The 20,996-nt window shown below is 27.6% G+C and overlaps 2 protein-coding genes across 2 annotated transcripts in view; both read right to left on the reverse strand.

Annotated features, from left to right (window-relative positions):
• Positions 1–14,755, reverse strand: part of LOC110608164 (putative disease resistance protein At3g14460) — a 45,524-nt gene extending 30,769 nt beyond the window's left edge. Inside the window, exon 1 of the mRNA XM_043961159.1 lies at positions 14,661–14,755. The gene's annotated coding sequence lies outside the window, so the exon portion shown is untranslated. The remainder of the gene's footprint in view (positions 1–14,660) is intronic.
• Positions 1–16,599, reverse strand: part of LOC122724923 (putative disease resistance RPP13-like protein 1) — a 52,488-nt gene extending 35,889 nt beyond the window's left edge. Inside the window, exon 1 of the mRNA XM_043961166.1 lies at positions 16,534–16,599. The gene's annotated coding sequence lies outside the window, so the exon portion shown is untranslated. The remainder of the gene's footprint in view (positions 1–16,533) is intronic.
• Between the last annotated feature and the right edge of the window lie 4,397 nt (positions 16,600–20,996).

The raw sequence follows: 20,996 nt of genomic DNA on the forward strand, positions 1-20,996 counted from the left end.
AAAAAAAATATTTTTTTAACATCATTTTAATAAAATATATATTAATAAAATTTTATCAAATATTATTTTAAATATAAAAATTATTATATATAATAAATTTTTTAATTAAAGTATGAACATTTAAAATAGTATTATGATGAAGCCATCTAATGAAAAAATTAACTATAGAATATAATAAAAATTTATAATTATTCAAAATTAAATTTCTCTATAAGATAATTTAATAAAAATATTCATTAAATACCTATCTAAACCTTTAAATAAGATAATTTAATAAAAATACTCCTCATTCTTTCTCATCTCTCAAATTTAAATTATTAAAATCTTACGAACAAGGTACGAAAAAAAAATTTTACGAGATAAAACTCAAATAAAATTTTAAAACTGATGCGATTCCAGAACCACATAATAAGTAATAAAACTCCATTAAATATTATATTTCGAAACAACTGAATTAATAAAATTTAAAAAAAAAACCAATCATAGAAATAGACTCATAACTCTTTCATATTAATAAAAGATATCCTCCCAATTCTTATCTATTAACTGAGAAGTAATTATTAAAATATAAAAAATTATGAAAAAATTCAATACAAGAATTAAAAATTTTTATTTTCATTAAAAATAAAATTTTAGACTTGTCACTAGAAACTAAATCAAAATATCTCTAGAGCTAAATTTAAAATATAGAATAAAAATAATATTAACCATCATATACATAAAAGAAATAAGTATTAATTATGGTGATAAAATCCACTTGTATTTTTAAAGGAGGAATTCAAGTTTAATTTTGGAGAAAAGATTATTAGGAGAAACAATAATGAATTCTGAAATAATCACAAAATAAACAAAAACGATTTAATAAATTTTAAAATATAGTAAGGAAAAAAAGTGTAATATTACGAGGAGTGAAAAAAATATAATTATAAAAAGGAGAAATTTAATATTGTCTCCCAATACTCTCCTTTTGGTACAATTTTTCTTTAAAAAAAAAATTAAATGGATTTCACATGCTGTATGAAGAGAAAAAAAAAAAAATCTCTTTCAATGATTTAGGAATTTCTCTTCTTTTATTTTAATTTGAAAAATAAAATACTAGTGGATCGTCCCTTCCTTCTTCCGGGGACGAGATTTTATATAATAAAGAAATTCACCTGTCATCAAATATTAAAATATATGTAAAATTAATAAATTATATTTTAATTTTTAAATTTTAGTATATTTAATAAATTAATTTTTATATTTTTAAAATTAAATATTTATATTCTTCTATAATTAATTCATTAAAATTAGATGTTACTCCATCTATTTTTACTATTAAAAATATATAAATATTTTTATTATTTTTTTAAATATATAAATTATATTTAAATTTTTAAATTTTAATATAATTAATAAATCAATTTTTAATATTTTTAAAATCATATACTTATATCACTTTATAATTAGCCTGTCCTCCTCTATTATAATTTAAATTTTTTGATCCTTTATTTTTTTATTTGAAAAAATATTTAAATCTCTATTAATTATTGTCTATAATATTTTATTTAATTATTTTTAATTTTTTTGTTATTTAATTTTTATTCATTAAAATATTCTAATATTTTTAAAAAAATACTTATTATTTCAACTATTTTTAAGTGGTATAAGTATTGTCTATAATATTTTATTTAATTAATTGTCTATAATATTTTATTTAATTAATCCCCATTAATTATTGTTTATAATATATTATTTAATTAATTTTTAACTCTTTTTATCATTTAATTTTTATTTATTAAAATATTTTAATATTCATAACTATAAAATTTTAAAAAAATAATTATAATTTCAACTATTTTTAAGTGGTACAAGTAATTTTTAAATGAGTTGTAAATTTTTATAAAAAGAATGAGTTGTAAACTTTTATAAAAAGTATTATAGAAAGAAATGAGTTGTAAATTTTTATAAAGAGAATGAATTGTAAACCTTTATAAAAAATATTATAGTAAGAAATTGTCCTTTTAAAAAAAATTTGACTACCTACTAGTTTTGAACTAATGTTTATAATAAACGAAAAAATTATAATTTTAAACAGTTTAAATATAGAAAGATTTAAGAATTTATTTTTAAAAATATAAAAATTAATTTGTCGATTACTCTAAAATTTAAGAATCAAAATATAATTTATATAATATAAATTTTCCATCTAAATTGAAAATAATAGATATTTAAAATATTTATTTTTTATTTGGATAATTGATTAATGAAATTATGGATGAAATGAATTTCGAATAAAATAATTATATAGAGATTTAAGTGTTTCATTTTAAAAAAATAATAATCAATTTATTAATTATATTAAAATTTAAGAATTAAAGTATAATTTACTCTTTATTATATAATATATATAGGATTGGTAATAAAATAATTTTTATTTTATTTTATATATATGTGCATTTTTATTATACAAAAAGAAAAAAATATTATAACTAATATAATTATTTGTATAATATTAATATTTATTATATTAATGAAATAAATATAAAAAAGTAATTTATTATACAATATATATAATAATTAAAATATAATTATTTTTTATTCTATGTATAAACTTTATCATATAATAATGAATATTATAATTATTTAATTATTATTTATAATAATTTTAATTTATATATTTTGTATTGTAATTTTAAATAATTTATTAATATAAAAATTTAATTTTAAAAAATTATAATTAATAAATTGTAAAATTACCATATGATTTAAATAAAATTTAAAGTTAAAACAACTACCACCTGATTGGGAATAACTTTTATATTAAAGCTGATATTTAATTGTTTAATATCTATTAACTATCAATTGTATTCAATTACTAAACCAAACACCCCTTTATTTTTTTAATTATAAGTACTATTACAAAAAATATCATCTATTAATTTTGAAGAATATATTAATAATTTTTAATATTTTAAAAAGTTTATTAATTAATTTTTTTTATTAATTTTAAAGATTAAGCATTGCAAAAAAAATATCTAAAACACCATTGATATAAAAGAATAATTAATAGAGTATTTTATAAATTTAAAAGATTTAATTAATAAATTTTTTCAAATTATATTATATATATATATATGTATATATTGATAACTTCATTGATTAGTGGAATATGAAGCACCTATTTATTGCTGATGACTCCATCATCTATACTAAAGAGGATATGGATCAAGCTAAGGCATATTCGAAATATCCTACATGCATATGTGAAGACTAGTGGTCAAACTATTAACTTTGCCAAATCTTCTTTATTCTTCAGCCCTAATATTCCAACACAGGTTAAGGGAGATATTGCATCATGTAGGCCTACCAACAGCTATCACTAGATCTAAATCTCAATCATTTGCAAAAATTAGAGATCAAATTTAGAGAAAGGTTACCGATTGGAAAGGAAAGATGCTGTCACAAGGAGGTAGAGAAGTTTTAATTAAATTAGTAGCCTTAGCATCCCAACTTATGCAATAAGTCGCTTTCGACTACATTCATCTTTTTGTCAATTAGTCAATAGCTTGTTAAAGTTTTTGTAAGGTAAAAAAGAAAATGAAAGGAAATCCATGAGATTTCATGGGCAAAAATGTCCAAACCAAAGGCAGATATTTCTCTTACTCAGATTTTATGCAAGCTATACAAGGTTCTAGACTATCTTGGACATGGCAAAGTATATTGTGGAGTCGACAAGTCCTAAAGGAATCCGATGGAATGTCATTGATTGTAATATCCGGCTAGAGTCCGGCATCGGAATTTCTGTAGTACGGTGGAATCTCGGGTGTCAGAACCTTCTAGAAGGATAATACATATGTTTTCTAAGTGTTTTAAAGATATTTTAATGTTTTTAAGTATAAAGAAAATGAGTTTTTGAAAGAAAAACACCAAGGGAGAAAAGCCAGGTTCGGCCGCCGAAGGTGAAGTTCGGCCGCCGAACATGCATGGCTTTCGGGATCACATTTGGCAGCTGAAGGTGGTCTGGCCAGCCACCTCTAAAAAGGCCAAAGGTCGGTGGAAAGATAAGGTTTCCTTTCCTTTCCCACTCACAGAGGTGAGACCATGATCTTCCTTGGGTGATCTTCATGTTTTCTTCAAATCTTTCAAAGTTTTAAGAGTTTTGATGTTGTTTTGAAGGTTTTAAGCAAAAGATCAAAGTTTTGAAGCTTGGAGACTTTGGAAGCTTGTTTCTCCATATCTCCATGTTGGGATTGCGTATCCTCTCGTTTTCAAGAGGTAAGTGAAGATCCCTAGCTTCTTATCAAGTTTTATGAAGGTTTTATGGAGTTTGATGGGTAGATATGCATGTTTAGGTTAAGTAGGTTTTTGTATGTTTTGGTACAAAAGCATGTTATGTGTTGTGTTGATGTTGTTGTTTGGGGTTTTAAGTTAGTTTTGGACCCCTTTGTGCATGTACTTGAGTATATGCTTATTGTGGAGTGTTGAGATGCATGTTTGAGAGTGGTTTGGGGGAGTTGTGCATGAGTTGGAGCAGGGTTCTTGTAACAGCCCGGAAACCGGTACCCCTCTGTAACGGCTCCAAACTGCTCGGCACTAGGATCCAGATCGGCTTAAGGCCGCCTAGACCCGTAGTAAGCCTGCTAAACTCGCTAGACATTGGGTATAGACCCGTACATGATCAACCTATTCTTTTAAAAACTGTAAACCTTTGTTACTCTTAACAAACCTCGCTTGTACATACCACGTCCGCTTTGGGTCAAGGGATTGAAACCCTTTCTTCCCTTACGGGCCGTTCAAAGCTCATGACATAAAACATTTCACATCATGAAAAACCTTTCTTACGGGTATTACAGTTCTGCCTAACTGGGGAACCCAGTTTCGGCCGCCGAACATGCTAAGGAGATGGTTTCGGCTACCTAAGCTCACTCCCAAAAGTTTGGACTTTCGGCTCTGGAGTGGAGTTTCGGCCGCCGAAGCCGCTGAAGGTTGTGAACTTTAGGCTCTGAAGTGTGTTTCAGCCCCCGAACCTTGCCCCCGAAAGTTGGACTTTTGGATCTGGAGGAGACTTTCGGCCGCTGAAGGTGCCGCCGAAAGTGCATGAGTTTCGGCTCTGGAGAGGACTTTCGGCCGCCGAACCTGCCGCCGAAGGTGCCCTGTCCAGCCTTCTTTTGCATGCTTTATGTGATTGTTTTAGGATGTTTAGGGGGCTCTTGGGGAGTTTAATAGAGATGTTCTTGAGCTAGTTTGGTCCCTCATCTGAGTCCACCTGTGTAGGTACGGACCAGAGGAACCACAGAGACCAGCAGTGAGTACTGCACCAGAGTTTACAGAGTCAGTTCAGAGTTAGCCAGAGGTGAGTAGAACTAAACCAAATCTTTTATTTTAAGAAATTAAATGCCTAAAGCATGTTCATGCATCATGATGAGTAGTAGGTTGATTGCACTAGTTTCACGAATATGACGCATTGCATAATATGTTGATGATGTGGATGGACCAAGGCGACTCCAATAACCCTAGAGATGTTGTAAGACCTGGCCGGGCCAGGCATACTGTAGTTGTAAGACCTGGCCGGACCAGGCATACTGAGGTTATAAGACCTGGCCGGGCCAGGCATACTAACAGACGAAGGGAGTTTTGGTGGTCATGTCCATCCGTGATATGGAATGTCTGTGATGTGATGCATTTCATGAGAGCATGTAATTAATGAACTGTTTTCACTGTTTCTACTCACTGGGCTTTATAGCTCACCCCCTCTCCCCTAACCTAGTTTTGCAGGTTCAATGTACAGGGGAGTCTAGCAGGGTACAGGAAGAGAAAGAGTAAGAGATGTGTAATAGCCTAGCGTGGACATGTAATGATGTAAAGAGATGTAATGATGTAAAGAGATGTAATGGTTTTGTATAGTATTGTGCTTGACCCATATGTAATGTAAATCCCTTTTTGTATACATGGTCTATTATGTGTATGTCTAGTTGATGAGTATGGATGACCAGGTTTAACATATACTGTGTGGACTCAGCTAGAGCTTTGATGAGTGCTCTGGCAAGGGGAGTCTGTGTACAGAGTTAGTGCATGCACAGGTTGAACCATAGTATGAGATGACAGAGGTTTACAGTTTTTACAGGTTATGTTTGATCATGTATGGGATTTTACAGGTACACAGAGAGTATGGCAAGCTTGCTACGGGTCCCGGCGACCTTAAGTCGATCTGGATCCTAGCGCCGGTAGCGGTCCGATTTTCGAGTCGTTACATTGATGGAAACTCTATCTTATGCAAATAGGAAAATTGGATCCCAAAAACCTTCCCTTGAATCTCTATAGTGAAGCAAGATCTAGAGCTATCAATACATTAGGTATCCTAATTGTTAGACATTGCTTCTCAATCTTGAGACGTCCAAAAATTGAAAAGAGTTTTCGAAGATGTTGAAATAAAAAATATTATGGCAATTCTGATCAATCCGTTTAGAGGAGAGGATGAACGTGTCTAGCACTTCTCGAAATTAGGAGAATATTTAGTCAAATTCGGATACTAGATGGCTTGTGATTTAAGGGACAAGCTTCTAGCTAGAACAAATTACAGTGGATCAACATTGTCCAAATGGTGATATTTAGACTTGGCAAGAGCTATGAAAGCTAAAACTCCCTCTAAAGCTTTCAGTCTTCATGTGAAAGTTCCTTCATAAGCATCTACCAACAGATGAGAGGCTGCACAACTTGAGAATCTCTTCATGCTCTAATCATAAGCTTTATGGTATGACAGAATCATCAGGCCATAATTTCTTCCTATGTCCTTGAGCAGTACAAGTTTGATTGATCTCGCCTTTAATGTTTTGGGTAGTAAGTTTGAACAGCACATCACCAAGAGAATATTGGAATGAAATTAAGTCATTCCTAAGGAGCAATGACCACGATGCCAAGTGGGAGAGAATGATAGTCTTTATGTTGTGATAATTATGGAAAGGGCAAAATGAACACAATCTTTAAGGATATAAACATTCAAGTAAATCATTCAAATATATGTCAAATACAATCACGATTTGATCAAATTGACATGAAATAGGAAAGACCTGCTAGAGAAATAGTTAAAATCAATTTTAATGGGGTGGTGAATGGCACGAAAAATAGAGGATTAATTGCGGTAATTATTCAAAATAAGGAAAAAGAACGGTCCTAACCTGAAGGTGCAAGAGATTCATAAGAATAATTGATTCTTTAATTCTAGAAGCAATAGCAACAAGAGAGGCCGTTAATGTAGCAGCTAACTATAAAGTTAGAAGAGTTTATATTGAAGGAAATCCTATAAAAATGGTTCAAATTTTAAAAAGAAACTAAACTTAGTCTAGCAATTAAGGGATAATAACACTCTAATTTTTTTATAATAAATTATTTAAATATTACTTTTAGTTATATCACTAGAAAGATAGAAAAAGGACACTAATCAATGATTTTTTTTAAAATTTTTGACTTAATTAAATTTTGTATTTTTCATTTTATCCATTAAGGGTCAGGAATATAATTCTTAAAGAAAAAGAAAATAGTAGTCTTCGAAGGACATAAGTCAAATTAATTGGGTAAAAAGTGAATTTAAATAAATATAAAAGATTTACTATTTCACTCCCTCAATTTTTAATTTTCAACTAAAAAAATTAAATTAATTAGATTAATTAGATGTGACATGCCAACATGCTTTTTCTGCCATTGTATTGTTCTTTTTCCCATTCGTTCCATTAAATTCACCCTTTATTTTCTTTTTGTCAATTTTGCATTCAATTAGATATAATAATATCTTTAATCCTTTAAAAATATCAATTTAAACCTATAATTTTGAATACATGCTTCTGAAAAATAATATAACTTTATTTTGCTTTTACAAGTAATTGAAGGGAGAAATTTATAGATAATTAAAAATAATTTAGATTGTGAATCAATATTAAATTAAAATACTTAAATTTGTAAAGAGAAAAGAAAAATATAATGGGTGAATTAATTGTGAAAATATAAAGAAAAAAGGCAAAAAAAAAAAAGAAAAAGAAAACGAAAACATTCAAGTAAAATTTCTCGAAATTAATTGAAGTAAGTTTAGAAATATGCTTATAGCTCTTGCTCGCAAGTGGATCACGATTTTCTAACTTTATTCAATTTTTCACTAAAAAAAAGTAATAGGCCTTATAGACTATGACAATACTCCACTAATGCTTTTAGACTCCACCAATTTCAACTTCACAAGCATCACATTTACTCTCAAACACTCCACTAATAGAAGCAAAAGTAAACTTATGTTTAATTTCTTTAAAACTCTTATTGCCAGCGTCTGTCCACGCAAATTTATATACTCTTTTTCTTTAAGCAATTTGTGATATAGGCAACGATACTGCTGAAATTTCTAATAAATCGTCGATAAAAAATAGCAAGACCATAAAAGCTGCGAACTTTATAAATAATTTTGGAAATAGACTAATTCTGTATTGCTTCTATCTTCTTCTCATTAATATGTATTCATTCTGCGCTAACAACGAATTTCAAAAACAGAACGCGCTCCGTCATATAAATACACTTCTTAAGATTAATAATCAATTTATTTTCTTAGAACGCTGTCATGACTTGACGGAGATACTGTAAATATTTTTCTTTGCTGCAACTAAAAATGAAAATGTCATCAAAATAAACAATCACAAATTTACATAAGAAATGACGCAAAACCATATTCATGAGTCATATAAAAATGTTAGGTGCATTCGTCAAATCAAATGATATAATCAGACATTCATACAAGTCTTCCTTAGTGTTGAAGGTGATTTTCTTTTAGGGTTTAAGCTTCAAGATTAATAACCATGATTAATTTTCGTAGAACTATCAATAAAAATTATCTTGAGAATTATAGAATATTATAATGCGTGTCATAGCCACCCTTTCCTATTTGAGCAACCATGGCCCCATTGTTTATTCTTGAAGCTTCAACCCTACGAGAAAATCATTATGCTTGAATCGATTTTGAGGCCCTATGAGTTTGAGATCAACTTAATAAAACAACAATTTTTTTTTTAAAAAAAAAAAGAAATTTCATGATTTATTCAATTAGATGTAATTAAAATAAATTGAAATTTAATAAATTAGTCATGATAAATTTTGAATTTATCCTCATCATAAAATTCAATTTTCTTTAGTAATCATTAAATTTAATTATTAGTTTGATAATCATTGGTATAATTTTTTTATTATACAATTAATATTACTTAATGAAAAGTTTACTCGATGAATCGTAATATTTAAAAATTAATGAAAAGTTTACTCAATGAATCATAATATCTAAAAATTATTCGATTTTAATTTTAGTATGATTCTAATTAAGAATTAAAATTCAAACTAAACATTTAATTCTTTAATTTTTAAGAGTTATATTAAAAATTAAATTTTGATATAATTTTAAGTAATATGGATATAGTTTCAGTTTAATTTTAATTTTAATTTTTAAAAATAAAGTTATAGTATTTTTATATTTATTTTAAAATATTAAATAATTAACATTAAAATAATAATAATAAAATATTATATATAATTCTCTACTAATATATAATTCACTCATATGATTAAAAATTATAAAATAATTAATATATTTATATATGAAATAGTAAATATATAGATACAAATATCTTTATATAATTTATTAAATTATAATTAACAAATTAAATTATTTAAATCATATTTATTAAAAATCTCTAATAACTAATTAAATTATATAATTATTTTATAATATTACTAATAATTAAATAATTAAAAGAGTGATTTATATTTAAATTATATAAATAATTTAATTTGTAAAAATAATTTGATAATATTAACTATAAAAATAATCAAATAAAAAGTATATATATATACGTTTTCAATGAACTAAATTTTTATTAAATCTTAAATAACTAAAAAATAACTATTTTTATTTATATTTTAACATATTTATAATTTTTTACGATATGTTATTTAATAATTTATAAAATTTAAATTCAAATTCTTTAAATAAAATTATATATTTTTGATAATATGATTTATAAAATTATATTAAAATTAAATAAAATATAAAACATATTATTAAAACTATATAAATTATAAATATTTTTATTTTATCAATATTATTAAGATTATATGCGAGATTTCAAATGAAATTAAAAATTTATATTGAAATTGAAAAAGAATAGATATTATAAAAATTGAACCATTTCAAACTTGTATTTATTTAATTTTTAATTCTAATTCTTTATAAAAAGAATACCGAAACTGTATTAAATACGTACTGAAAATTAATTATATATATATTAATAATTTGTTCCTCTGCCATTTTAATGTGCTCAAATCAGAAATCACGTGCAGTAACACATTAACATCTTGTTTAGGAGAAAACAAAGTGATAGAATTCAATTCAATCGTGCTAAAAAGATCCATGAATTCACATGTTCGGATACTGAAATTATAGAATCCAATTAAATATCAGTCTTTGAAATAATCAGAAATGCTGCATTATTCCAGAATAAGTACTACAGGAATATTTACCTGATTGTTGGAGTGCTGCAAAGTCATCTTTAATTTTCTATACAAACATGGGGGATATCAGAAATGATGGGCCAGTAGTCTCCACCATTATCTTTTAAGCAACGGTCCCGCAGCAGAGGGCAGCTGTGAATTTCTAGCCATTCTAGTGTAGCAGGAAGGCACTCAGCTGGGAAGGACTGCAGTTTTGGGCACCGCAAAATTGATAATTTTTCAAGAGAGGTGAGCTTTTGGATACCCCTGGATATGGATTTTAGATTCTTGAATCCAATAATGCATAGGTAGGTAAGAGAAGTGGGAAGCAGAAAGCCGTCGTCATCTGGAAAGGAAATAAACTCTCCAGTTGACTCCACGTACAGAGCCAAACTTCTAAGAGAGGCGAGTCTGTGGAGTCCCCACTCTAGCATTGGCTGTTTCATATTCAAGCACTCTCCAATATTAAGGGAAGTTAGGTTAGGGGGTAAACAACCTTCTCCAAAGGACTCCATACCGTCACATAGATATACATATATAGATTGAAGGGAAGTGAGGTTTTGCATCTGATTGGGTAGAGACCTCAAATTTTTGCACCAGAAAATTTGAAATGACACAAGCTTGGGGTTGGGCAATCCCATCTCTGGGAACAACTCTAATTGATGACAGCACCTTATTGCTAAACTTTGGAGACTCTGAAAGTTTTGCATATGATTGGATAGAGACCTCAATCCTTCACAGCGAGCTATTGTTAAAGAGATAAGAGAAGGGAGAGGCAATTCCTTCCCTGGAAACGACTCTAATTGAGGACACCACCATATGTGTAATTCTGTAAGATGAGAAAGCCCACAGTATAGCGAGTTTAAAAATTGTGGCGTCCAGTTGTGAATTTGAAGAGTCTTAAGGGAATATGGAAACTTTCCATTTGAAGGGCATCTGAGGGATTCACATCCAGAGATATACAATTCCTCGAGATGAGACGTCTCGCCACTGTAATTACTAGGACACACAATTCCTTCCGGCATAGACTCCAAAGATTTACAGCTCTCAATATGAAGACGTATCATGTTGTGCGGCAAACCCCCTGCTGGGAAGGAGACTAAACTTGTACATCCGTTTATAGTCAAATATTTGAGAGATTTGAGGTCTTTCAGTCCACTTGGCAACTCCTTCAGATTTGGACACTCATCTATGTCCAAAACTTCGAGATTGCAAGGCAAGACCCCTTCCTCTCCATCTACCAATGACACAAGCTCATCACATAACCTGATTTCCAAATATTTTAGACTAGTAAGACTGGTGGCATTAGTCACACTCCTGAGAATTGCCTCTTGACATTTTTCAAAATGAAGTCTTGTAAGTGATGGGAGAACTTTTGGTAATTCAACCAAAAGCGGACAATCATCGATAACAACATTTTCCAGGGAAGGAAGGAAGTTGGGCAGTTCTCCAACCAACTTGGGACAATTTCGTATTTGGAGGTGATGCAGCTTAGGAAATTTTGGCACAGAATCTTCACCCAGACCATTAGACCAAGCCCACAGCTCCCACTCACCCATACTTCTAATCTCTAGTTCTTCCAAACAAGAAAAACATGAATCATCCTCATAAAACTCAACACCCACTTCTTTCACTCCTCTCATATCTCCTATGCTCAACTTTTTTAATGACTTTAATCGTCCAAGTGGTGGCAATGATGTCATTTGGCGACACTTCCATAGCTGCACCTGCACCATGCCAGAGAATGAAGGATCACCCAGCCATGATGGGAATTTCCTACCACCAAATGATGTAATTGATAGGCTTGACAGACTTTGATATGGCTGAATTGAGTTGAGAACTTGTTCTTCATGACTTGGGTTTCTCAAATCATCGAAACGTTCATCCGCTTCAGCCCATTCCAAGTGCAACTCAGTGATACCAGGCTTATCCTTCAAATTGACAAAACCTGCATCTCGAATATCTGCTACTTCCACATTCTCTAAACTTGTAATATGAAGCTGCCCTCGAAGATCACAAAGTTTCTTTAGCTCTGTGATCCGACCATTGCTTTTCCCCACGATAAATTTGGTCAACACGCAGAGACTAGTCAAATTACCAATATGTGGTGGCATCTCTTTCAATTTCCTTGTGCCAATAATGTCAAGATGCTGCAAGTTGAGTAAATTGCATATGCCTTTAGGTAACTCGATAAGCTCATCACAATCACGCAACTTTAATGTCTGTAAGTTGAGGAGTTTATCCACTGATTCAGGCAATCTTCTGATTGGAGTATGAGATAAGTCAAGGTAGCGTAAGTGCTTTAAGTCACCAATAGAATTTGGCAACTCCTCAATGTTATAACCAGCTAGAGATAGTGACCTTAAGCATTTTAATTTTGGCACCAACTCATGCACCACCTTACTAGTAATGTAGAATCTATAACAATGCTCTCGCAGGGGTAAAAATGTCCGCAAATTCTTCATTCCATAGAAACTTTGAAATCTTTGAGCAGTGTCTCTATAATGAGGAATAAATGATGAATGTCGAATCTTTGCATATGGTTTTGTACTCTCCAACTTATCAACCATATGTAACCATGTTTCCCCACTAACATAGCGAGCTAAATCAATAATTAGGTCATGCATTATATACATTGATTTATTATCATTTGATTGTTGAAAAAACGATCTTGATAATAAATCATCAAAATAATTTTTACCCAAACCTTCACTATCCTTCATTTTCTTCTTGTCATACAAGAACCCCTCAGCCATCCACAGCAAAACCAATTCATGCCTATCAAACTCGCGATCCTTTGGTAGTATTGCGCAATAAGAGAAACATCGCTTCAAATGAGGTGGAAGATGAAGATAACTCAATCTTAAGGCTGGAAGGATATTGCTCTTGTTGTCTGGTAATTCCCGTATCTCACTGCTCAACACTTCCTTCCACAAATCAGGATTCGGTTTACCCCTTAAGATGCCTCCAAGAGCTTTTGCTGCCAAAGGTAATCCTCCACATCTTTTGACAATCTCCTCACCCATTTGTTTCAGCTCCAAGTGCGCGTCAAAATTATTTGCTCCCAAAGCATGCTGGGCAAACACAGACATGCATTCATTGTGCGACAGCGTCTTAAGAGCATATGCTTGAGTCTTACCCATCATTGATGAAACATCATGACTTCGAGTCGTGACGATAACTCTGCTTTGAGGAGCCCCTGCTTCAAAAGGAACCCAAAACAGAGTCCATTCCTCATAGTTCTGGGTCCAGACATCATCTAGGACTACTAAAAACTTCTTCCCAGACAACTTTTGCTTCAATTTTACCTGAAGCAGATTCAAATCTTTATCATCACCGCCATCGCCCAGTTGACGAAGAAATGTTCCTGTGACCCTGGAAACATCAAAATCTTCGCCAACAGAAACCCAGGCTTTCAAATCAAACTCCAACGTGGGATCATTGTAGACTAGCTGAGCTAGGGTTGTCTTGCCAAGCCCTCCCATCCCAACTATGGAGATCACAGATACCTGGGCATCACTTGTCTCAGCATTCAACAATTTCAACATCGCCTTCTTATCTTCCTCCCTACCATAAACCTTTGCTTCATTAACCAAAGAGGTTGCAGGCGGTCTTTCTGTCACATGGCTCACCCTCCTCGTAGTATATTCTGCTAAACGGAGTTCATCTTTCTGGTTTATGATCTCATGTAATCTATCACTAGTTTCCTTTATTTTGGCAACCATCTCAAAATTGAACTTAATAGTATTTAGATTTAGATTTCCCCCACGAGGCATAACAGAGGAAAGCCTGGGGAACTTATGCTTCTTCTTCGGATGAACAGGTTCCTCTTCCAACTTGCGTTGCTGAACCTCCGTGGCAAGTTCATCAATGATATCCTCCAGGTCGTAAGCCAAGTCTCTGAGATCGCATAACCAGATCTCCCCCAATCGATTTGCCGTCTGCTTCTCCTCCGCATCTTCAAGCACCGCATAAATTCTCTTGAGAATCATTTTCCACTTCTTGAGTTGATCCAAGACTTCACCTTGGTCTACGTATTTCATCAAGTCAATGGAGTTCAACCTGTCGAGAAGCCCCTGAAACCAACCAGAGAGGATAGAGCCAGCAGCAGCTACCGCAAAATCCATAGCAAAGAATGAGTTGTAAGAGAAGAAAGAAGGTACGAACTCTCAAGATTGAAAGAAAGAGTTTGCAAACAACAGTTTTAACTTTTGTGAATGATCTGAGAAACTAGGAGGCGAAAATGGGAGGTCAAGTGATGGGGAAGTAGTTAATCAAGGAGCCATCACCTACCCATTAAAATAATTTATTTTGCTTTTAAATTATTTTCTAAAGTTATATTATTAATAATTATAAAATTAATTATGTTCTTTATTATGTTATTATTTATTAATGAATTAACAAAATAAAAAAAAGTTAATGAAAGACTTCTTTTAATTAAAAGAAATTAGTGCAAGAGGTCCTTTCTCTGCCATTACATAATGTTTTCTTAGAGATAAGTCTTATTTTGTATGCGAATGACCTGAGAAATAAGGAGAGAAAAATGGTACAATAATTGGGTTATGGTGGGTCCCACCACCTTATCCTCTTGCAGAAGTTCTTGACTTTATTTTCAAATAAATAAATTATATTTTATTTTAATGTCTGAATATATTATTTTTGCATTATTTATTAAATTAATATTATGTATAAATGATGTTAAGGAAGTGTTGCGGAAACATATATTTGCTGATAGATTTTTTAAAAAAACGATGAAAAAAATATTTTATTTTTTTTAAAAGTATAAATTATTTATTATTTAATTTTAATTTAAAAATAAAATATATTAATAAATTTACAGAAGCTTTTATAAAATTTTCAAAATATAATAAATGACTTTTTTATTTTTTATTAAAAAATATTTTTTTAATTATATTTATTTTTAATATAATATCTATAATTATAATTTTAAGCGTTTAATTATACTATTAAACAACAGCAGAAACTTAACAGTAGATCTATAAACAATAATAATATAATTTTTATAATTAATATAATAAAATTTATTATAATAAAATATTTAAAAAATAAAAAATTAATAAATATAAAACTTATTATAATTTTTTTTAGTATTAATGATAAATAAAAAAGTTAAAATTACATCAAAGTAAAAATTCAGAAAAATAAATTTAAAAATTTTGGATTAAATTATATTAGTTTTAAAATTTTAAATTAAATTAAAAATTAAAAATTTAAATTTTTTATTAATATTATTTATTACGTAATATATAAATATAATAAAATAATTTATAATATTTTATTATTAAGAGACACTTTCTCCATTTAAATTTTTATCTTAAATATAATATTAATAAAATTTATAATTTTAAATAATTTTATCAATTTAAAAATTTTTAAATTAAATTGTTAATAGTAAAAAGTTTTAAATTTTAATTAATAAATATTACATTTTTTTATTAATAAAGTCTACACACCGTGTGGAAATTTTCATTGAATTTATTTGAGAGAGAGAAATGTCAGCAGTTGGGAAGATGAATGGTTGTAAGTAAGTCAAGGTCTATATTCAGCTTTTGCTTTGTAAAAGGGAAACATTTTAAAAGTTGTGCAAAACGTTGTGTCGTACAATGAATTATTTGAGAGAGGGAAGCCATGGCATAGTAGCCCTACTACTCACTATTCGAGATACATGATACGTACTGTATACAGGTATATTAAATTTTAAAATAATTTATAATTTAATTTCTTAATATTATTATTACTAATAATTCATTTTAAAAATTTATTAAAATATTTTTAACTATTATTTTCATTAACGAAATAATTTTCTCATCTATTTATATAATTAAAAATATAAAAAATTAAAATACCTTTTCTTCTCTCTTCTTCATTTTTTCCAACCCCTTCTTCTTCTTCTTCGATTTTTCCTGTCCTCTTTATCTTTCTCCTTGTATTCTTCCTCTCCTTTTCCTTTACTTTTTCTTCAATTTTAATTTTTCTTTTTCGTTTTTCTGGAAAAGTTATAGCTTGAATCTAAATTATTTGTAAACAACTGAAAATGAATTAGATATTGCAATTGAATGAAGGCTGCAGAGCTCAACAGACATGGATCAGTGGTATGCGAATGACCTGAGAAATAAGGAGAGAAAAATGGTACAATAATTGGGCTATGGTGGGTCCCAATTATTATATTTTCTTTGTCTTATTTGTATGAGCTTAATATTCAATTAAGTTTTCTTCTTTACATTTTTTCTCATCCACTTGACATATCTATCCATGATCCTATGAGTTAATTCTATCGTAGACTTTATTTGGTAATAATTTGATATTTTATATTAATGCCTATCATTTTGTATTTTGTATTAATGTTTATGATTGGATTAAATTAGTTGTTGATATTTTATATTAATTTGATATTAATATTAATATTTGTATTTTAAAAAATATGAAATGTATATCTTTTATTTCATTAATAAAGTGAATAGAGATATAAGTTATTGCATAATTAATGTAAAAAGGTTTAAAATTCTATTTAATTTTATAATGTACGTGGTGTAAATTCCGTGAATTTTGATTTATCTATATTTATAAGTGTTGGATTGAATAGAACTGAAAATAATCTGAAGGATGAAAAGAGTGAGATTTGTTAATAAAATCATATTTGTAAAGGCATTCAACAAGGAAAAATGAGGATGAGAAGATTGCAATGTGACAGAGTTGAGAAATTATATGGATTACATGCAATATGACATCAAAATTACATGCATGAAATAATAAATCAAAATTTTAAAGAATAAAATTGAAAAAAATAGCTCTAAAAAAATCATTATAAAAAAAGGAGTCGCAATAAATTCAGTGTCATTGGACTTCTTTTTTTTTTATTTTATTTTTAATTTAATGATATATCATTATGAATTTTAAAAAATTTTAAATAAATACGCTAACAAAATGACTTTTAGTTTTCTTTGATCGAGAGAGAATACATTGAATAACGAAGGGGAGAAATAATTCATGGATAATCAAGTCAATCAAGCAGCCATCTCACATATCTATACATAATTGATGTAAAATATCGAAAGATCAGCCTATGCAACATGTTTTGAAGAGATTTTAATTTACGATTCATGCTATATCATGCATGCATAATAATTTTTCTCTTATTCAAATTATCATAATTTTAATTTAAATTCAATTATTACGATACATATGTGTTTATTTAAAAAAAATAATAGCCATCCCTTACTCTTTAATTATTTTCTAAAGTTGTATTATTAATAATAATTATAAAATTAATTATGCTTTTCTCTTATGTTATTATTTATTAATTAATTAACAAAATAAAAAATTAATGAAATACTTCTTTTAATTAAAATAAAAGATAAATATTTTTTAATTTAAAGTTTTATTCTCATAAGAAAATAAAAAATTTTCTTGTATGATGACTTCATTGACTAGTGGAAGTTTTGGGAGGAAATTAGTGTATAGGTTATTTTCTCTGCTATTACATAAAGTTTCCTTGGAGATGAGTCATATTTTGTATTTATTCTTATTTTTAAGTTTATTTGTTTTAAATAAAATATAAAATACTTTAATCATCCTAGAATTTTAACACTATACTGTTATGAGCAATTAAATAAAGAAATTTGTAAACAACCGAAAGTAATAATATAAATTTTAATTAGTTAAAATTTAATTTCTTTACCAAATTAATGAGAATCACGTGGGAGAGAAACATGGTACAATAATTGGGTTATGCTGGGTCCCACCACCTTATCCTCTTGCAGAAGTTCTTGACTTTATTTTCAAATAAATAAATTATATTTTATTTTAATGTCTGAATATATTATTTTTGCATTATTTATTAAATTAATATTATGTATAAATGATGGTAAGGAATTGTTGCGGAAACATATATTTGCTAATAGATTTTTTAAAAAAACGATGAAAAAAATATTTTATTTTTTTAAAAGTATAAATTATTTATTATTTAATTTTAATTTAAAAATAAAATATATTAAATAAATTTTATTTTTTTATTAAAAAAATATTTTTTAAGTATATTTATTTTTAATATAATATCTATACTTATAATTTTAAGCGTTTGATTATACTATTAAAGAACAGCAGAAACTTATCAGTAGATCTATAAACAATAATGATATAATTTTTATAATAAATATAATAAAATTTATTATAATAAAATATTTTAAAAATAAAAAATTAATAAATATAAGACTTATTATAATTTTTTTAGTATTAATGATAAATAAAAAAGTTAAAATTATAATTTTTTACATCAAGATAAAAATTCAGAAAAATAAATTTTAAAATTTTGGATTAAATTATATTAGTTTTAAAATTTTAAATTAAATTAAAAATTAAAAATTTAAATTTTTTATTAATATTATTTATTTATGTAATATATAAATATAATAAAATATTAAGAGACACTTTCTCCATTTAAGTTTTTATCTTAAATATAATATTAATAAAATTTATAATTTTAAATAATTTTATCAATTTTAAAAATTTTAAATTAAATTATTAATAGTAAAAAGTTTTAAATTTTAATTAATATATATTACATTTTTTTATTAATAAAGTCTACACACCTAACATGTGTGGAAATTTTCATTGAATTTATTTGAGAGAGAAATGTTAGCAGTTGGGAAAATGAATGGTTGTAAGTAAGTCAAGGTCTATATTCAGCTTTTGCTTTGTAAAGGGGAATCATTCGAAAAGTCGTACAATGAATTATTTGAGAGAGAGAAGCCATGGCATAGTAGCTCTGCTACTCACTTTTCGAGAAACATGATACGTACTGTATATAGGTATATTAAATTTTAAATTATTTATAATTTAATTTCTTATTATTATTATTATTATTAATTCATTTTAAAAATTTATTAAAATATTTTTAACTATTATTTTCATTAACGAAATAATTTTCTCATCTGTTTATACCCTTAAAAATATAAAAAATTAAATTACCTTTTCTTCTCTTCTCCTCATTTTTCCTTCTCCACTCCTTCTTCTTGGATTTTTCCTGTCCTCTTTCTCTTTCTCCTTCTATTCTTCCTCTCATTTTCCTTTACTTTTTCTTCAATTTTTCTTTTTCTTTTTTTTTTAAAAACAAACAATATACTTTTTTATCATTATCATCATCTTAAAAAAGTTACTTATTAATCATCATCTTAAAAAAATTACTTATTAATAAATAAAAATATATATTTTTACAGCATCTTAATAAAACATATATTAATAAAATTTATAAAATATAAAGAGATATCATCTCAAATATACAAATTATTATATCTAATAAATTTTCTAAATAAAGTATGAGTAGTTAGAATAATATTACGACGAATTTATCAAACAGAAAAATCAGCTCTAGAGTCTAATAAAAATTTATAACCATTCAAAATTAAATCCCTCCGTAAGATAATTTGGTAAAAATATTCTTTAAGTGCGTGTTTGAACCCCTGCATAAGATAATTTGATAAAAATACTATCTTCTTTCTCATCTCTCAAGTGTAAATCATTAAAATATTCCAAACAAAGATACGAAAGAAAGTTTCTACGAGATAAAATTCAAATAAGATTTCAAGACTGACGCGATTCCGGAAATACATAATAACTAGTAAACCTCCATTAAACATTACATTAAACATTACCTTTAAAACAAGTGAATCAATAAAATTTGAAAAAAAGTCAACCATAGAAATAGACTCATAATTTCATACAAGAATTAAGAGTTTTTGTTTCCATTAAAAATAAAATTTTTAACTTGTAACTAAAAACCAAATCCTCCAATGTAATAACAGTTCGAGAATTACCGCCATAAATCTATTAAAAAAGCCTGCATATTTTGAAAATTGATTACATTGTATGCGATAAATATTCTTATCATATAAAAATTATAAGTGATAAATCAAAATATATCTAGAACTAAATTTAAAATATATAATGAAAATAATATTAACCATCATAAACATAAAAGAAATAAGTATTAATTATGGTGATAAATCCACTTGTATTTTTAAAGGAAGAATTTAAGTTTAGAGAAAAAATTATTAGGAGAAACAATAATGAATTCTGAAATAATCACAAAATAAACAAAAACGATTTAATAAATTTTAAAATATAATAAGGAAAAAAAGTGTAATATTACGAGGAGTGAAAAAAATATAATGATGAAAAGGAGAAATTTAATATTGTCTCCCAATACTCTCCTTTTGGTACAATTTTTCTTAAAAAAAAAATAATTAAATGGATTTCACATGCTGTATTAAGAGAAAAAAAAATCTTTCAAATTTTAATATAATTAATAGATTAATTTTTATATTTTTAAAATTAAATATTTATATGTTTCTATAATTAGTTCATTCAAATTAGGGTTCCTCCATTGATTTTTATCATTAAAAAGCATATAAATGTTTTTATTATCTTTTTAAATGGATAAATTATATTTAAATTTTTAAATTTTAACATAATTAATGAATCTA

Source organism: Manihot esculenta, chromosome 10, assembly GCF_001659605.2.
Source record: "Manihot esculenta cultivar AM560-2 chromosome 10, M.esculenta_v8, whole genome shotgun sequence".
NCBI classification, from domain to species: domain Eukaryota; kingdom Viridiplantae; phylum Streptophyta; class Magnoliopsida; order Malpighiales; family Euphorbiaceae; genus Manihot; species Manihot esculenta.